Source organism: Pinus tabuliformis, chromosome 3_2 (genome assembly GCF_031772625.1).
Source record: "Pinus tabuliformis cultivar Carrire ecotype Pingquan chromosome 3_2, CPIR1, whole genome shotgun sequence".
Classification (NCBI taxonomy): domain Eukaryota; kingdom Viridiplantae; phylum Streptophyta; class Pinopsida; order Pinales; family Pinaceae; genus Pinus; species Pinus tabuliformis.
In genome coordinates, this window is record NC_142302.1 from 864557922 (window position 1) to 864579154 (window position 21233).

A 21233-nucleotide genomic window follows, 5' to 3' on the forward strand; every position below is an offset into this window, starting at 1 on the left:
ACATGCATGTATTTGTTTTTAGCCTTCTTAATATGTGAATGATAAAAAGAAAGCTAAGCGCAAATCTGAATTATTTTTCAAAGCGACAATTACTAACAAGCTTCTTTTCAAAACAAAATGAGGACAATGATGAACTTTGCTATTCAGAATTGAAAACTTGCTTTCGACACTTGAAAAACTACTAATTCAAATCAAATACAAGAGTAACAGTGTAATCGACTATCAAGAACAATCAGATTCTCTTCTATGACTGAAAACGACACTTGCGACACTTTCAAATCAAGAAACGACAGTATAATTATGCTACTTCTTTGTAAAGGAAAAATGAAAATGACTCAAAATACATAAGAACATTTACAGTTCTTTGCACAATGGAGGCGGAATAATGGAAAGGAAGGGGGTATCAACAAAAGTGTACTGACTACAGGCAGCAAAACTCCTGAATAGAGCTGAAAAGTATGAACACAGAAGCCAAAATCTAAGAGAAGAAGAGGTTTGATCAGCGCACCTGTAGCACAGTGAAACTGAAATGCAACGCACCTACTACACTCGGGAAGTGCGATGAATTCAGGTTTCAAAGAAGACATATTGCGATGGACCAGGGACGAGACTTTAGCTGGGTTCTGAGTGACATTTTACAGCTCAGTTCAGGGATTTAGGCCGCGCAAGTGGTAATTAGTAAATCAATCACAGGGGTAGATCTATGGAGGTTACTAGAGCCACCACAAGGGCAATTAGAGAGGTTGTAAATCAATTGTTTAATTCAGAAACAAAACCCGGAGATAGACTGAAGCAGCATTGATCTACTTTGCACTTGCATAGAAAATGCAGTTCGAAGGCTAGCTGGATTGACTTCAGGCTCTGTCTGTAAGTTTATAAAGTAAACAAGTGTAGATAAACAAACAATCTGTTCGGTCCCCAGTGGAGTCGCCATTTTGTTATCGGGAAAACTAGTGTCTATGCAGAGCGGCTAGTCCCACTAAGGCTAGTAGCTACCTTAGAAACAAACAAACTAAAACTACTTTCGTTTTCCTTTATGAGAAATGGATAAGAGGGGAATAAGGAGAACAACCTCTATCTTGCACTTGGTTCCTTGCTCGATTCCTCTCCCTTCTGATAGATCTTTGCTACTCGCTTCCTTGTCTACCCAGCTTCACAGAGCACCTATAGAATCAAAGCAGCATAACACTATCCAAGAACATAGATCTATTATCATAAACAATATAGGACCAGATACATATTGACCGCACAAATGCATAAATCATCAATCATAGAAGAATGTGGAGGAAAACTTAAATAGCTTTATTGATAATCAAGAAAAAGCAAAGAGGATTACAACCAATTGTTCTGACCCAACATCATCCTCTCAGCAAGAAATCCCTTCTTCACCTCATGAAAAGATTAGATCACCCAACACTATGATATTTCACCAAGAAACCAACAACACTTCCTTACAAGATACAAAATTCCAGCCTCTAGATCTCTGGGATGAGGGATCCATATATAGATGTTTGCAAGGGAGGTGAGTCAGCTTCTGAGATTTGATTAGTGTCCTCTCTCTGAGAGTTCTTGATTCCACTTGGAGATTGATGATCTCTTACTCAGCCCTGGGTGAATGCAGAGAGGAAAATGTCACAGGAGAAGTTTCTGGAAGATTCCATGGTCCTCCACCTTGCGACTGACCCTGCCATTTGTCCACTCTTGCTCATCACACCCCATAGAAGGGTCTTTCAACATGCATCGCACCTACTGTGTGTGTTCAGGTGGGATGCAATGCACTTTGACCATGGAGCAAGTGAAATGGTCCAGTTTTGACCAATTCTGAGTAGTTTTTCATTGAGAACTTCTGGGAGATGTTGTAATCAGTTGACCTTGTTCTTTTAGGGGTTGGAACAACACCTTTAGGGACTTAGGATCCCTTGGTTTATGGACATTTATGATTGGGGTTGCGGTGCCCAAAAATGTCTATAACAAAAATAGATGTGCAATGCTTCATATTCATGAGAGATATGTTTTGCTATTCATATACACCCTCCAAAGGGTTCTGAATCAGATGGAGTCTTCATGTGATTTTTGATCTTCTGTTGTGATATAGTGTTCCTCCATCTTCTCAACTGATGATCATCTTATCTCTTCAGCTCCATATGTGTGATCTAGCATCTCCTACTTATTCATATCCTTCTTCGCTATCTTGTAATAGCATGATAGAGTTCCTACATCTGCAATCTACTCATGGCAAGATGACATCAGTCCAATAAAACCCTAGCCTGAGCTGGTGCATGATGATCCACTAACTGGACTAAGACAAAGTGGCAAGAAGAGGTATAGGCTTAGTGAATGTAAAAATTCACAACTTAGGAAGTCAAGGGTAAGGCTTGAGACTTGATATTGTGCAATATGCACTTAATACTTGGACTGGGCAAAAATATTTTGTAGTTGGATACCTTGAGGAGCTAGGGTGGGGCTTGAACACTGATTTTTCCCATTATGCAATTCTAGAAGATAGAGGATCCCAAGTGATTTTCCAATTTCATGGTTTAAGAGCTCAAGGCTTGGGCTTGAGCCTTGAGGCCGTGCAATCTACAGTTCAGGCTAGATTGTGCGAGAAAAATGCACAATTTTGAGGCTTAATGAGTCAAGTTGTAGGGTTTTGCATTGCTTCTAGCAATTACGTAGTTCTAGGAGGTATATTAGACCTAGTGATTGCATAGTTCAAGAGATTAGGGTTTGGGATTGAGCTCAGAGACTGTACAGTGCACCTTTGGGGCGAGGCTGGAGGGATGGATTTTGCAATTTTGAAGGCCAATACTTGGGCTTGAGTACTGAAGTTGTGCAGTGCATAATCCTAGAAGGTAGGAAATATTCATTGAATAGTGTCAAGAGGTAGGGTTATAGCTTGAGGACTTGTACAGTGCAATGCACAGTTGAGGAAGGCAAGATGAGGCTAAGTTACTGGGAATTTTCTGAAATTTTGCTAAGTGTGGGATCAATGAAATTGATGTGAATAGTGATAGGACTTGATTGTGATCACACACTTAGTGTTCTTGATGAAACAACATAGATCATTAAAGGAACATTAACAACATACTTCCCTCAGTGCAACAACCTTTATGAAAACTTATGGCAAGTGTGACACTAAAGATACACTTTGCGATGACTGTGTCAATACTTGTGTAATGGTGCTTAAAAATTTGGAAATGAGTATGATGGAGGTTTACATGGTAATATCAACTCATTTACACAAGGATAACCTCTTGAAATCACCAAAATAATATTATGTGCATTGTGCGACACTTAACGTGCCAGAAGACAACAGGTGCTAAAGTGCAAATGAAACTTGTGATATGTGAACAATAGTGAAATCAACACATGCAAGAGAAAATATAACATGAAAATGACACTAATTAGAGTGAAATAAAGGAAAAGTGACAACCAAAAACATGAAAATTACACTCGTGAAAAAGAGGTGCGCGAAAGTGAGTTTATAAAAGAAACTGAACTAGAAGTAAAAACACGGCTCGAAGTGAGAAACTCTCAACATCAGTGTGCACTAACTATCGACATGGATTGGACATCACATAGGCATGATCTAGATGGACTTATTATACTTGTTAGAGCTTTTGTAAAATAATGCACTCATGAACTTGTTGTGGACTGAGCATGTGTGAGAAAGTACCCTCGACACTTCCAATCCAAGAAGAGAGCTCAAAAACATCAAATAACCAAGAATTTATTGTCGAATGACTAATCGTAATATCTGCGAGGCTCCAAAATTCGAGTGCAGGAGACTTTTTGGAGGGTGTTTATCACAAGAAAAACACTTGGTGACATACTAGTAGAACTCTAACTTCTTTACGTCTGTCAATTACTTCATGTAGGGTATATTTCTTTAGAAAGTATAGATTCATCATTTAGATTACCATGGCTTCCCCACTTACTTATGTATAAACATAGTGCCCTTCATTCCTTTATTTTGTTGAACACAAAAATAAGATCATCGATCACACAATGTTCCGAATCTGGATAAGGTAATGAAGTTCGTGAGCTTTAGATTTTCAGAGTATAGTTTTTCATCTCTAGTGTTTCTCCACTAGTAGTAGGCCAGGAGAGTACCCCAGTGGAGTCACTAAGTGAGCACAAACATTGGTCCTTTTCCAGTGAGCCTGGACAATACCCCGCAGAGTCGCTTGCTTCACCTCTCTATGGAAGAAGACTTTATCTTCTTTCACCTTTATTTATATATTTAAATAGGACATTGCATAGGCCCTTATTCATTTTATGGGTAGAAGAGGGATCCTGACTTATTGAGAATAGAAGAGGTTGTCCCTTTAAATAAGCATATATACGACCTCTGATATTTGTTTGACCGTTTAGATTTTTCCCTTGTCCTTCTCTACTTCATTGGATGAACCTATAAACATTGAGACATAAAACCCCAAGTGTAGGCATGAGGTTTCCATAATAGACATGGGGGTCATGGTTTGACACACGTATTTATTAATGAAAGGTCATATTTTCTATCAGAACATCATTGACCAAATGGTGTAACCAAGATTAGGAAGAAGGATGGAGAATTAGCCAAATGTTGTAGAGTCACAAAGTCATTTTCTATTTTTCCACATTTTCTTTTGAGCCAACATATAATATTCATGCAAGGTCCAAAAAAATGAAAGGAAAGACAATAGGCAATAAGGAAGAAAAACTAGAAGACAAGATAGAAAGTGGTTAAACTAAAACATGATGCGAAACCAAAACTAGAAAATACAAGACAACCGACACAAAATAAATGGAGGATGAATGTGTGGGTAAACTAAAATGCCAATAGACCTACTCCTAACCTAACTATCTAGAAGTTCAGGTCACGTATAATGGAATTATAATGTAACCACCATAATTGTTCCTGACCTAGAATCACAAATATGTTATTGATTAAAACAAATTTAAAACAATGTGAAAGCGAAAAGATGAGAGCTTAAAGAATGTGTAGAACAAATGGAAGGTGTTTCTTGTGGGAAGAAAGATGTATCACAACCACTACTTTTATCTCGTTCACATTATTGTTGTTGTGAGACTAGCTCATAAAAAGATAGATAAACTCCTTCAAAATAAGCCTCTTCGAGGGGGCAACCTCCTTTACATTACAGAAATGAACAATTCTTGGAAGATACAAATGAGAAGACCTCCTTTCTATATATAGGAGTCTAAGGGGTCATATTACAATCAGATCCGACATAACAATAATAATGTAAGGGAACAATAATAAAAATAGTGGGATTCTATGGGGCTCAATAATAACAATATGGGGACTACATGGGAACAAAAATATAATAAGGGGGTTGTACTAATAACAATAAGGGGTTACACTAGTAGTATAGGGACCTAACATGACCCTCTCCTTCAAAAAGTGTTGTCCTCAATGCTTGAGTAGTTGTTGATGCTTCTGTATAAAATTCATGTCCTCCCATGTGGAATCTTTAGCGGGCAAGTTTTTCCACTTGACGAGATTCTCTGAAATTGATCGATTTCGTAGCTGTCGAATTCTTATTTCTATGAATGCTCTAGGCTCCAATATAATTTTTTCTTCCTCATCAAGTTCTAGCAATATTGTTTGAACTGGGACCTTCTGCAACTTTTTAATGAGTGGCTACACTTCTTCAACCCTATTCCATTCATCCCTTGCTCCATTTATCCATTCTAGTTGGATACTAGAAATAACATAAAAGAATGCTTCCAGATCCTCATCCTTTCTTGAGAGTGCATCTACACCAACACTTTTCTTCGCTTTTTTGTAGATGATTTCAAAGTCTTAACCCAACATATTTGTGACACATTTTTTGTATTCTTCTAAAGATAATCTTTGTTATAAAAATTGTTTAAGACTATCATGATCCATCTTTATCTTGAAGTGTCTTCCCATTATGAAAGGTCGCCATTTCTTATGTGCATGTGATATTTCCAACATTTCCTTCTCATAAATACCCAATCATCTACATCAAAACGTTTTTCACTACGATGTTGATCTACCTGTTGTTTCATTTGATTCTACACCAAAGTGTCCTTGTCCTTTAAAAGTTGGAGAACTTGTTCTTCATACTCGATGTGATGTTTCACTGCTTCAATCCTTTTCTTCTTGATATGTCCTTCTATCTTGAGAGTTTGAGGAGTGGTAATTTCTTCCAATGCATTACAAGATATGGTTGGATTCATTTCTTGATGCTCAATGTGGTCTTTCACTTGTTGAACAATTTTCTTCTTGATATGTCCTTCTATCTTGAGAGTTTGAGGAGTGGTAATTTCTTCCAATGCATTGCAAGATATGGTCGGATTCATTTCTTGATGCTCAATGTGGTCTTTCACTGTTGAACAATTTTCTTCTTGATATGTCCTTCTATCTTGATGGTTTGAGGAGGGGTAATTTCGGCCAATGCATTACAAGATATGGTCGGATTCATTTCTTCTTTCTCGACGTGATCTTTCACTTCCCGAACCTTTTATTTCTTGATATGTCCTTCCATCTTAAGAGTTTGAGGAGTGGTAATTCTTGAAAATGATTTACAAGATATGGTTGGATTCATCTCTTCGTTCTCTGGGGTTGGTTCCTGGTGTATATCCTCTTCTTTTGATGTTTCTTGATCCTTTTCTTCCTCCTCTTCACAATCAATGTAAAATCATTTCTTCTCAGCACACTTATGACCTTTAATGTATTTGTTATCACAATTGTAACAATGTCCTTTTGCTCTTTTTTATTCCAATTGTTTTGGTGTCAACCTTGTAGGTTGTGGAAGGTTAGGAGAAACAACACTTTCATCTTTATAGTTGTGAGGGGTAGAATTCCTTGTTGCCATAATTTTTCTTTCCACTTTTCTTGCCAACTTGAATGCCTTCTCCAATGGATCAGGTCACAAAGACAAACCTCATGTTGAATGTTATCCTTTAAATTCCCTATGAAGACATCAATCCTCTGCTTCTCTAGAATATCATTTTCCCTTATATTAAATTTTTAAAAGTCCTCAATGTGCTCTGCCGTTAAACAATTTTGTTCGAGATTTATCATCTAGCTAAAGAAGGTGTTGCTCTTTGTATCCTGATAATGTGCTATCATTTCTTTTTTGAAAATTGACCAAGTGACAAGCGCTTTACGAGAACAAAGCCCTTTATACCATAAAAATTCATTTGGTTCTAAATATAAATATGGAATATGTACCTTTTGTAACATTTGAACCTCATGTAGATCAAAATATTGGTCCATCTATAATATCCAATTTACCGGATCATTGCCATCAAACTTCGTCATATTGCCTTTCCTTGATTTTAGGAGGTCAAACTTGAAACGACTGTAACTCTGTAATTTTAGATCTTCCGGTTCTAATATCGTGACCTCCAATAGCCCTCTACGTCCTCTTTCCAATTCCACAAGTCTGATGGAAATTGGATTCTCCAAGATAGTGTTATGCACAATCTCCTAAGATGACCTAATTATATAACCTTTTAGAAGAGCAAAACTGTATGAAATGCCACGTATCACTGTTTTGACCTTCTGAACTAAAAAATATACACAAAAAACTATAGTCTATCCTCTTTCTATAGCTTCTGATGAAATTTAAATCTGATGCTGAGAGAGATAGTTATGATTATTTTCCCCAGGTCACCTGTTTGGGATGTAATTTGGGAGCCTGCAGAAAGCCTAAATGCCTTGGACTGTATCACTGAAAATATAGTGAAACAAGATCTAAAATTTGGTCCCATGCTTGCCTATGCATTCTTCTCAAATGGGTTTTAATTTCAGAGTCTCAACCTTCACTGAAAACAAATTATAGGATTAAGTTCATGATGACCTGTTTGAGATGAAATTATGGAGCTTGCAAAAAACCCTAACTTCCCCAGATAATATCTCTGGAAAGATAGCGAGAAAAGGTCTGAAATTTAGACCGAGGTTTAGTGAGATTTAGTATCAAATGGGTTTTTTCTTTGCTTCTGAAATGGTGGAGAAAAAATGTTATAGTGAAAATGCCACAATAACCTGTTTGGAGCAACGAAACCCTAGAATTCAAAGCTCTGATACCAAATGTTATGAAACTAGCTCACAAAAAGATAGAAAAGATAACTAAAATCCTTCAAAATAAGCCTCTTCGAGGGGGAAACCTCCTTTACATTACACAAATGAACAATTCTTGAATGATACAAATGACAAGACCTCCTTTCTATATATAAGAGTCTAAGGGGTCATAATACAATCAGAGCTGATATAACACTAATAATGTAAGGGCACAATAATAACAATAGTGGGATTCTATGGGGCACAATAATAACAATATGGGGAATAAATGGGCACAAAAATATAATAAGGGGGTTGTACTGATAACAATAAGTGGTTACACTAGTAGTATAGGGACCTAACAATTACCTTTCCAATGGAAACGGTAATCATACAAACCTCAAAGACTTATTGTGGATGCACCTTCTTGTGTGTCATTCTACTTATCAAGCCTGAGAAAAAGCCGAAACCTGTGATTTGTGATAGAGCTTTCCAAGTAATATTTCTCCAACCATTCGATGATTTGATCATGAAATTAAAAACAATCCTCTTGAAAATATGAAAACTTTGAAATAATGAATCTTTAGTTAAAAGTGCAGGGTCAAGAGGATAATATTCCGAGGCAAAATAGATTTGATCATATTTAGAAGGCTTGTCAAGATATTGAGGACCTAACATAAATATCATCAAAGGTTGAAGTGCCCCAACTGCTTGACAAGTATTTGAATGGTGAGATAAACCATAAATATTAATTAATGTGAAACAACTGTCATCACATATACTGGTGGGAAAATGATAAAGCACATGATAGTAATATTATGATCAGATGCAATGACTAAAGCATCAAATTCACGGTTAGTAATTAACGAAGATAAATAAATTTAGATAGTTTCACAAATGCTTTGCATAATAGAATCATCTTCCTCGTGTGATATATGTAACAAAATATTTCTTTGTAACTAGTAACACACTACACTAGCATCACAACCATAAAAAGAAGTCACAAGGAATGTTAGTACAACAAACACATGAAACTAGTCAAGATACATTGAATGAAGAAGAATCTGATTAGCACAAGGACTCATGCATTGATTCGCACTCGAGAGGATTTCAAGTGTGATAAATAACAAGATTCATGATATGATATGCTTAAGGAAAGCCAGGAGCTTCTCATCATGAAACAGATCTCATAGATATGACTCCTTTGGCCAAAGATGATATTTGAGGTGATCAACTCCACAATTCCATGAATTTATGAGATATACACATTCCAAACCTGAATTCGATGCAAGACAATTCCATGAAGATGAATGAACTGAAGAGGATACTTGAATTCGTTCAGAAGTAAAATCTTGAAAGTTTGAAATATTACAACTGAAATACCCAACATCTTTCAAAAATAGCTTCTCATCAAGTGAAACCATACAAAGAGGAGAATTGTGCAAGAGAGACTAGATTTGACATATTTTGGGGGGCTTACAAGAGTCGAGAGATCCTGACATCACCATCAATTGAAGTTGAAGTTCCTCAAGTCCCTGGAAAGTCACTAAACTTTCAAGGATTGTAAAATCACATTTTATAGATTGAACCAAATTGTCTATGGTGTGAGGGTAGCTGCTACAACTGGTTTCAGTAAAACCACTACTCATTGGATGACATCCATTGTTGTCACTAGTTTATCCCATATTTCTCAACTTCAAAAACTAGATTACTCAAGTTGAAATATTATTCTGATCGCGAACCTAAAGGTGTATGAATTGGAGAAATTTCAGGAGCAAGATGATTTGAAGGGATGTATTCATGTAAAACAAAGAGATGATGAGGGATGGAAAGAATACTCAATGATTCAATCATTTAATTTCATGTCATAGATAACCTCACTACCTTGTGTCAATTATGATGTTAATTTATTGATCGAATAACTTGAAGAGCACAGAGTATATCTATCGTATGTAGATACATTGCAAACAGTAGAGAACAAGGGATAGTGTGATGAAGATGAAGTTTCAATAAAAGTAACTTCTTTGACCAAATAAAATTCTATATCTAAATTAAAGTATTCATGAGAAACTAAAAGACCAACTAGTGCGCTTGGGCATTTGTCATCGCCTACATCAACAAAATTATCATCATCAGCAGGATTGTTGCCCAAGGTTACAGATTGATTGGAGGAGTTGATTGCAATTGATTCACTAGAAAGATAATTAGGTTGAAAATCATCCAAGAATGGAAGCGCATTAGATTTACATGGGGGGATTTTAAATAGAGAAGAGAGATCAAAAGTATCTTCATTTTCCTCCTCCTCTATCAGTGTAATGTGACTACCTTGTATCCGACCATAATTTGAACCAAAAACTCGAAAATCAGGAGAGCATGAAGAGCTAGTTGGTGGAGCAGATTAATCAAGAAGATGATGATACATAAGTCATAAAATGTAGATGATAGAGAATGGGAGATGTCCCTTGAATAACTAACACTTTCAATGGAACTATATTCAAGATTTATGTTAGGAGTGCCAATGTCATCTCGAGGAAACAAAAGATTAGCCTTCAACATAGCTTACATGAGCCACTTAAGGGTTTCTTGCATTAGATCTAAAGCACAGGAAGTAGAAAGAGGATGAAAAGATAAGTTATGAATTTTATTTGTGGATTTCCCAACTTTATTATCACCACAAGGCAGCACCCACATTGAAACGTGAAAACGAGGAGGACAAGGAAAAAAATAAGTAGTAGGTTCATCCTTTGAAATTATAGGTGCTTCATGATTTACAAAAGTTGGGGAAGTAGAAACATCAGGGGGTTCATATTCGTCATGCAAAGATATGCTAACCAAATTCTTAAAATTTTGTTTACGGAAATCCCAATCCATGTCTTCTCCCATAAATGCATAACAGAGGTGAAGGAATTGATCAGAAAAATCCTCGAATGATTCATTAGCCTTAAATGTTAGTTGATTAATTATTTTAAGAATATGCATGTAATCATACCTTTCAAATGCTTTATGAATCCCTTTTCAAGTTGTTCCAAAAAATGGATAAAAGCAACGGGTAATATATGACACCATAGATTAACATGCGATTTAAATGTGAGGGTGACTAATATAGCCATGACATCATTAAAATGCATTCCATTAGAAAGGCAAAAATCGAAAACTTGAAAAAAATGTTGATGGAGAATTAATTCACCCTCACCATCAAACTTAAATTGGCACAGGTTATGAATAACTTCCATATGGATGGTAAGATTAGTCTCTTTATTAAAACATACCAAGATCATGATTTGCAGAAGAGCCATTTTAAATAAGAGATTCAAAGCAGACTCAATGGGAACAACCTCTCATTTGGCCCTCTTTCTAGGGCCATTTTGTTGACAGTTCTAGAAATCCATCAACCAAGGGGGTTTCCCTGATGTGAAGTACCAATTAGACCTCACAACATTTGGCTTTACATGATTGTTGATGGTCTGAATGTGTCCTTTGGACTTCCATTTAATAATACATTTTGAATAAGAACTTACATAATCCATAAGAATGATGTGGCACATAACGACTCATGACATAACATGGAATGGCATTACTGATAAGGACTTCTTGATGACATGGCAACGTTGATCCATTCTTTCTGCTCCTTTGTCTTCAAGAGTAGATGTGCAATGCCTCATCTTCATTAGAGATATTATTTTTTATTCATATCCACCATCCAAAGGGTTTTGAATGAGATGGAGTCTTCATTTGGTCCTTATCTCTGATATTTTATTTTAATCTAGTGTTCATTCATCATCTCACCTAATAATCATCTTACCTCTTCAGTTTGATATGTGTCTTCTAGCATTTCCTCCTTCTTCATCTCCTTATTCATCATCTTTCCATAGCATGATAGAGTTCCTATGTCTGCAATCCACTCATGACAAGTCGACATTAGTCTGATAAACCCCTATTCTAAGATGTTGCATAATGATCCACTGACTGAGATGGGACCAAGTGGCAGGCTTAGTGAGCGGCTAAGTGACTACACAATTGTGAAAATCAAGAAGTCAAGGGTCTGGCTTGAGTCTTGAGGCTATGTAATGCACAGTTCAGGCTTGGAAAGAGAAAAAATATTATGTAGTTGGGGAACTCATGGAGTCAGGATGAACGCTTAAACATTGATTTTTCCCATTACACAGTTGTGGAAGACAAAGGAGCCCAGGTGATTGTGTAATGACATAGTTAAAGAGATCAAGGATGAGGCTTGAGTCTTGATACTGTGTAATGTGTAGTTCAGGTTAGACTATGTAGGAAGATTGCGCGGTTTTGAGGCTAAGTGAGTCAGACTGGAGTATTTTTCACTATTTCTTTAAAATATGTATTTCAAGGATGCAGAGCAAACCTGGCGATTGTACAGCTTCCCAATTCAATATATCAAGGTTTGGGCTTGAACTCAAATACAACATAGTGTGCAATTGGGGCTAGGCTAGAGGGATTGATTGCATAATTTCAGAGGCCAAGGCTCGGGCTTGAGCACTGAAACTATGGAGTTTGTTGTCCTAGAAGGTAGGAAGTACCCATTTCTTAGTTTCAAGAGCCATGGTTAAAGCTTGAGGGCTTGTATTACACAATGCGGAGTTCAGGAAGGCCGAATGAGGCTAAGATGTTGGGAATGTTTTGAAATTTGGCTAAGTGTGGGACCAGAGACACTAATGTGAATAATGGTAGGAATCAATTGTGATCACACACTTAGTGTTATTGATGACGCAACATAGATCATGTGGAACACACTAACACGATACTTCCTTAAGTGTGACAACATTTACAACAACTTACGACAAATGCAACACTAAAGATACACTTTGTGATGACTATGATGACATTTGTGCAATAGTGCTTAAAAATTTAGAAATTAGTGTGATGAAGGTTTACATGGTAACATCAACTCATTTACACAAGGAGAACCTCTTGAAACCATAAAAATAAGCTTATTTACATTGGGCAACACTTAACATGCCAGAAGACGACAAGTGCTAAACTGTGAACAATACCTGCGATATGAGAACGACAGTGAAAGTAACACATGGCAGCGTGAAGATAACATGAAAATGATATTCATTAGAGTGAATGAAAGAAAAAATGACGTCTGAAAACATGAAAACAAAACTTGTGAAAACAAAGGTTTGTAAAAGAAATAGTTTTCAAAACTCAACAAAATAAAAGTACAAACATAGGTAGAAGTGAAAAACTGTCGATGTCAGTGCATGTTGACTCTCAACATGGATTCGACATCACATAGGCATGGTCTTGATCGACCTTTCTGTGCTTATTTAAAATTTCATAAAAGAATACACTCACAAAATTGTTTCAGACTCTGCATGTGTGAGCCAGTACCCTCGACACTTCCAATCCAAGAAGGGAGCTCAAAAGCATCAAATTACCAAGAAGTGACTATGGAATGACTAATCACAAGATCTTCAGTGCGATCCAAAATTTGTGTGTAGGAAAATATTTAGAGCGTGTTTATCATAGGGACAACATAATCAAATTATGACCTTCCATTTATGGTCCTCATCCAATAACATCATATAGGATTCAATTTGTCTGAGACAATTTCAGCACACCCTCACTTGCCTTGTAGTGAAATGGTATGTAACAGAGGCAACCCTTTCGCATGCAATGTTTGAATCCTTAACTAGATCATTCCTTACTCTCTTCAAATTCCTCGTTCATCATGACATAGCGCTATAATTTTTCACTCACTTCCAATAAACTAATTCTACCCACATGTCAAACTATGTCTATGAATGGAGGAAACATCATAGTTTATGTAAAGTTGTTGTCATAGAAGCTATTTGTCTCACTTTATTTTTGAAATATATTTTTCCCACAATCGTAAACGATGTTTCCATAGATATGACACAAACAAAGGAAGAGGCCATTAGCAAATCTCATTATTTCGATCTTACCTACACATAGTCATGGTACCATTATTCTATACTTTGAAATCTCCTCTCTTATAGTATTTTGGGTAGGATAAACCTAGAGCATAAAATGTCATAGATGATTTTATTGGGAACATTTCCCAAAATAAATTCGGAAGTACATTCCAATATGCCAAAAACAAGTATGGTTCACAACTTCACTTCCAATCATTTGGTGGACCACCTGCACTAGTCCCATCCAACACTAGCTACTATCCCAATAAACTTGTACCTTCTCGAAACCATCCCATGAAGGGTCAATAGTACCCTTCATGTGCCAAAGAGGTGGCTTTAGCCTCCCAATCGAGCTACACTAGCCCTAGTCAAGAAAACACTTACTTCCGTTTCCCAACAACTCAACAAACTAACCCCCCATCTTAGCCAAATACAAGTGTTAATTTTGTGCAAAATTCCTTCCACTCGCAAAAGCAACCATTTGAACAACTCAACAATGCAAACCCTCCAAACAATAAAAAATGAAAGGGGAGAATAAACAAAAAGGCAAGTAAGGAAAGGGGGTAACCAACAATAACAACCTCCACAAGCACAGACTAGGGGAAAACCCCCTAATTGAAATCTGAATTAGAATCGAGGTATAAATTACCGATAAAAGAGAAATAAGAAAGATATTCTCAATACTGACTATTCTTGTGCTACTTGTGAAGAGTATGGGAACTACACCCACCATTGTCCTCAACTCCCTGAATATGAGCATATAAGAGAGGCCACGGGGTAGGGTCATAGAACCAACAACCTATAGTAATGGAGGATCCTTTCCCCCACTAACGATCGGTAGCCACATATCTTGAGGGCTCCCCTCACCCATGCCAAAACCAAATTGGTGGAAATTTTAATGATGTAGAAAATCATTACATTCACATGCTAGGGACACATGTTCTCCTACAAACACAAAATTGTGATTATGGAACTCCTCCAAATCCATATCCTTCTACATCAATGAATATTATGGTTACACCACCTTTGACTTTACCATGACCCCTTATTGAACACATCTTAAAGATGGTGAAAGGGCCATTATGTCGTGCTACTCATAATTTAAAGGGATCTTATAGATATAGAATTATTGATGAGCTAGTATAGACCCCCTAAGCCATGTTAGCTTTGAAGGTACTACAAACCTATCCAACTCAATGAAGGACTTACTTTCCACTTTAGGTGCAATCAACCAAACTAATTAATGATTTATAAATTTTGATTTGGACAACTCTAAACCGCAACTACCATCTATAGTCACCTTCCATATTATGGTAAGCATCTGGAATACTACCATCCAACAATGCATTTTTTATAAGGGGGCTTCCACTTGTATCATGTCAACGTAAGTTTGGTAGAAACTAGGATCCCATGAACTCACTACTTCCCCTATCACTTTGGCTGCATATGATGGGTGCCCCTCGGAACCAATAGGAATTTCTCAAAATGTTTCAGTGGAGCTTGCTAGAAAACCCATTCTCATCGATATTAATTTCCTTGATCCCCAGCTATATTACAATATCTTTCTGGGACACAGCTCTATGTATTCCATGAAACAACTAGTGTCATCATTATTTCGTACCATGATGTTTGGCACACAATGGGAAGATCATCACCATAGACCAATTAACACATTACAAGACATGATCATCTCCATCCCTTGATCGTTTGTTACCATTTTTTCGGTCCTAGAATGAAATGATAATACGCTTGACCAAAGTAGGTCTAGGTATGTTCAAAGCATCATCACTGCTTGGTAGATATCTAGGAGATCCTCCAATATTCACACAAGTTTTTTTAGCTCTCGCTTGCAACATGAGCACATAAAATATTACTTAGTCTCAAGGCCCACAACCAACTCTTGAAACACCTAATGAGCACATAAAACATTACCTAGTCTCAAGACCCACAACCAACCCTTCAAGCACCTAATGTTGTGACTAGTGAACCACCCATATTACTTGACACAATCAGCCAAAGGCCTTTCTTATACCATCCACCCAATTTTTTTCACACCAAGTCCTGACAATGCTCACTTTTCCTAGTATAGCTCTCTTAATATCTATTTGGTATTTGGACCCATAGGCCATGTATGCAAGCTCAAGTATTACATCAACCAGCCTGATTCCCTTGAGCACACCTCAAGACACCATACCCCAAGTATTCAGAATTACATCAACACCAGGAGGTGTTATTAAGAGGGATAAACAAAAAGGTAAGAAGATTGACATACTAGCTAACTCGTCTCCTAGTGTACCATAACCATGTGCATTGTGTAATGTATCTAGACACCCTGCCAACAGATTACCAACATTAGAATTATTGAAATCACTTCTTCATGCCAAAAAGGCACCATTGGACCCACCTCCACCTTCAAGGGACAAGACCATCCCATCGCGTAGTAAGGGATTACGGATTAACCACCTACACATTATTTGTGCATAGCATGGTCATTACATGCACCATTGCCCTGATATTCCTCGCTATCATGATGTATTGGTAGCCCTATATTAGGCCAATGCTATCACACCATCACTTCTTGGTACTGTAGCTATGGATTACATGTCTTAAACCATTCACTATGTCTTTGATGAATAGGCTCCACATCTAGTTCACCCTTGTGGTCACTGCCATCAACCAGTCACCCTACATCAGTCTCCAAAAGTATGGTGAATCATCCAAAACCAATTTTTCCAAAGCCTACCCATACATGCACCCAATGTGATGGACCTTGGAATTTGATCAACCATTTTCTAGATTTAAAAGCACTTAGAGGGTTCTTCCTCTCAGTTATCCATATCCCTAAACTTGTTCATAAAAACAAGTCTAGATTCTAATGCTATAAATGTTCCATTTACATGCAAGAACATCACACACAACATTACCCATATCTCTTCTGAGTTTCAGAGGGATAGAAAACCTTGTGAAAAAATGATGCAGAGCCCTCGGTCCTTCTTCCTACTACTACTCAAGCTAAGATCGATAAGCCGCACACGCTTACAAACACCTTAGGAAGTTACTCCCCAATTGTCTTCAAGAGCTACAAGATACGTTGCCACACTGACCATCTACTTTGTAAGGAAAATACTTACATTAGGTGTAGTTCATCATTGTGATATTTGTACCAACACCTCTCACCTCTAATCCACATGTCTGCTTCTTTAGATATTTGGACATGTTAGTATAGCATGACACGCCATCCATACAATTCTAGAACAACTTCTTTTGGGTCACTAACTTTTAATTATTATTACCAATTTTTAACATCTATTTTATCGACTTATACCATTCTTTATCATGTCATTTGTCATAATTTATCATATAATTCTGTTTTATAATTATTTACGCTTTTACAGTGGATAAATACTATTTCTTCTGCATTATTTCCATAAATTGATGATTATGATGCATTATTTTTCCAATGATGGTTTATTAATAAATAATTTATAACATCACTCATGAATTTAGCCTTCAAGACCTCTTCTTGAATGCAAATTTGATCTCCAATTCATAGTCAAATATTCCAACCTAGAAATTCATTGGGATAAAAAGTGGCAGTTTTGTGTTCGACTTTTTAGGGAAATGAAGATGAATATTGAAAATACGAGACATAGGTTCTGTGAAGATGGAATGAAATTAGTTTTCCAATTAGAAATTTTCAAAAATTTAGTTTGGATTGAGGGAAACGAAAGGTTCTTTGAAGATGATTTTCTCAGATTTGTTGTTGTGACCATTTTTGAAATTGTCCTAATTGCAATACTAGATTCAAGTTATTCCAGCTGAATCATGATGGAGATATGTTTCAGATCTGATCTTATTTATTGAGATTCTATAATCAATCGAAAATTGTAAGGGGAAATGATTTTGTAATCAATTTAGTTGTAATTTACATTTGGTCTCAGTGTATTTAAATGAAAATAGAGAACAAAGAGAGAGTATGGACAATTATTTAAATAGAGGTAGAACCCATAGCTATATTGTATCTATTTCCTTTTTTCAATGAAAGGAGAAATTAATGGAATTTCAAAATTGTTTAGTTGTAACCTGATCTTAATTATTTTTCAAGGAAAAACTGACTCTTGGGTAGTTGGGCCAACTACCTTGGACGAGGTGTTGCCTTGAACATGTAAAATACTTTAGTTGCGTACTTTTTATTTTTAATTAATTTTTGTTTCTTTGAATATCAATTGTTGTCTCTTAATTTAAATTTCCTTTTTACTTTCACTAAAACTATATCAAATATAAAAACATGCTAACCAATTCCAAAAATAGTAATGTAAAATAAATCACTTGAAATATATTGAAAATAAATAGGTTGTTTAGGTAAACAAAATATTTATTTTTAATATATTTCAAAATAAATATATTAAAAATAAATGTATTTATTATATATATATATATATATATATATATATATATATATATATATATATATATATATATATATATATATATATATATATATATATATATAAAGCCTCTTTGTGGCTCTTCTACCTCTCTGTGAATGCACTCATGGGATCTAGAAATATTCCTTCGGCTTCACTGTCTCTGTCCCTCTCACACTCCTTTGATCTGTAGCTCTCTCTTCGGAAACTGACTAATGCTACGCTAGAAATCAATCTGCTCAGAAATCAAATCTCTCAAGTGTCTTCTCCATCGCAACATCCATCTTCTCTTATAATCCTTTGTTGGAGCACCAATGGCCAAGATTAAAACTTAATCAATGGCTAAGATCATCCCTGGATCAATGTGTGTGAGTTTCTAGATGATTATCACCTTAAATTCATATGATTTGATATTTTATTTTAAAATATACAACATTTGAATTCAATTATATAGTGTTTAAAAATTTAATTGTTGTTTCTTAAAGTAAATTTTCTTTTTACTTTCATTAAAAACTACATCAAATAACCAATTCCAAAAATAACAATGCAAAATAAACAACTTGAAATATATTAAAAATAAATATGTTGTTTAGTCAAAAGATAGCTTCTCATCACTCAATTTCAAGTGGTTGGGAGCATGGTTTGTATTTTTGTTTATTCTGGTTTAATTTCAGGAATATATTTGGTTCGTGGCAGTAAGAGTAAGCAATGTTTAATATATATTTTAGTTAGATGAGGTTGAAATATTTCATTTTTTCTGGGTTATAAGTTATTAGTATATGTTCAATACATGTATATAAACCTAAGTGTCCTGGGGATTAACACATGGACTTTTAGTTAATACAATTTATAATATAAAATAAAATGCATTAATATAATATGTATTATAGGATTATTAAATGGATCTAGGATTTATGAATTCATATTTTAACAATGAGTGTCTTAGCACTAATAATGTCCTAAATTAATGTTTAACATAACAGTGTCTAAAATATTTTAATGGTTTTTTAGGGTTATGTTTGATCTTTGTTTGGGATTGATGTTGTTTCTTTGAAATTTAATTTGTTGTTAAAAATAGAAACAACAATATATTTAAATTAGTTTAAATATATTTATTTTTAAAATATTTATGAAAACAAGAAGTAAATTGTTGTTTCTTAAAGTAAATTTCCTTTTTATTTTCATTAAAAACTATATCAAATTTCATTTTTACTTTATATTAAAAACTATATTAAAATTTAAGTATGGGGGATTTACGCAGTGCATTATATTAAATATCATTTTTGGGATTCAACTGCGTTAAGTAAGTCATTCAAACGTATGACCATTTCCATGAGAGGTAGTCGTAACTGACTAATTTCTCATGATTTTTGAATAGTTCACTTAGCACTCATTGCATCGGGTGATGCTCACAGGGGTGAAGAAGTGGGATTGAAACTAGTGAAATGTGGAGAACGAATCACATAGCATCAATCATCACTTCCGGGGCTTGCACCCGGTAAGTGTGCTAGGGATTAACATACACACTTTTAGTTAATACAATTTATTCTAGAAAGGAAAGTATTAAATGGGTCTAGTATTTATGAATTGGTATTTATGTTGTTTCTTTGAAATTTGAATTATTGTTCCTTAGAGTAAATTTCCTTTTTTTAAAGTGATTTTTTGGCTGCTACATTTTCCAGATTTGTTTTTTCCTCCAATTTCTAGATTTCTATTAATTTACTGCTCTAGATTGGCATTTGAATTCTATCATGTGCATTAGGTTAAATTTCCAATTGAGTAGGCTTTGGTTTAATTTATTATTGATTCAAGTCATGTGATTAACATAATTCTTTTTTTCTGTCATTTGCTTTCTTCTTTTTGATGTAGTATTGTTATTCAAGTTTACATTTTTTTCTTGTTGGATGAGCTTGGTAGTGTATAACACAATCATGTACAAATAGTGATTAGTTGTTGTAAATTCCTTATATATATTTTATCGATTGCCTTGAAATAAAAAGGCATTCATCGAATTGATAATTAGTGTTCATGTGATTAGTTGTTTTTATTAAGTAATTAATTTCCCCAAAAACTTGATTTGAGAGAGGAAGACTCCTTAGCTCCAAGGACACTAGTACCTTCTTGGGAACCTTCTCATACTCATGATCAGGTAGGCATCTAGGAGATACTCAGACTCGTTAGTGCATATGGAACCCAACACCATATAAAATTCATTCTTCCTTCATAGGAACCCTCATTCCTATCACCTGCTCATCGTTCCTTGGTGTCAAGATTACTTCGCCCATCATGAAGATTTCACCATGTATGACTTCCTAGAATCATCTAGTTTAAGAATTTTCATTGTCATTGCATTCTATGACAATTATTGTGTTTGTCAACTAGCATTTCAAGATGCTAATATGAGCCTCATGACCTCTTAGCTCGTCTATCACCATTTGAAAACATCTTTCGTTATTATAAGGATATTTTAGAGGCTATGATAGAACCAAAATTCCCTTGGGATTCCAGGCATCACTGCTCTTTCTTCATACCAGGAAAATCATTTTCACCTACAGATGTACCAAGCCACAAAGTTTGTGTAGTAGAGACCAAGGATTTTCTACCACCACGAAAAGTAGATTGGTTCAAGAATTCCATCCCAATGCTTGACACATTTGAGGAATGTAATATGTTCAATATTTCACCTATATCAAGGAAAACATCTCCATCAAACCCAGCATAGTTGAAGAAATATTGCTCGGGAAAACTTGTTCTCCTGAAGAAGTTTCTTCTTACAAGGACCTATTCCAAGAATATAAGAACATTTTCATGTGGTCATATTTTCAAATGTTGGTTATTAGTTCTAAAATTATCGAGCATCACACC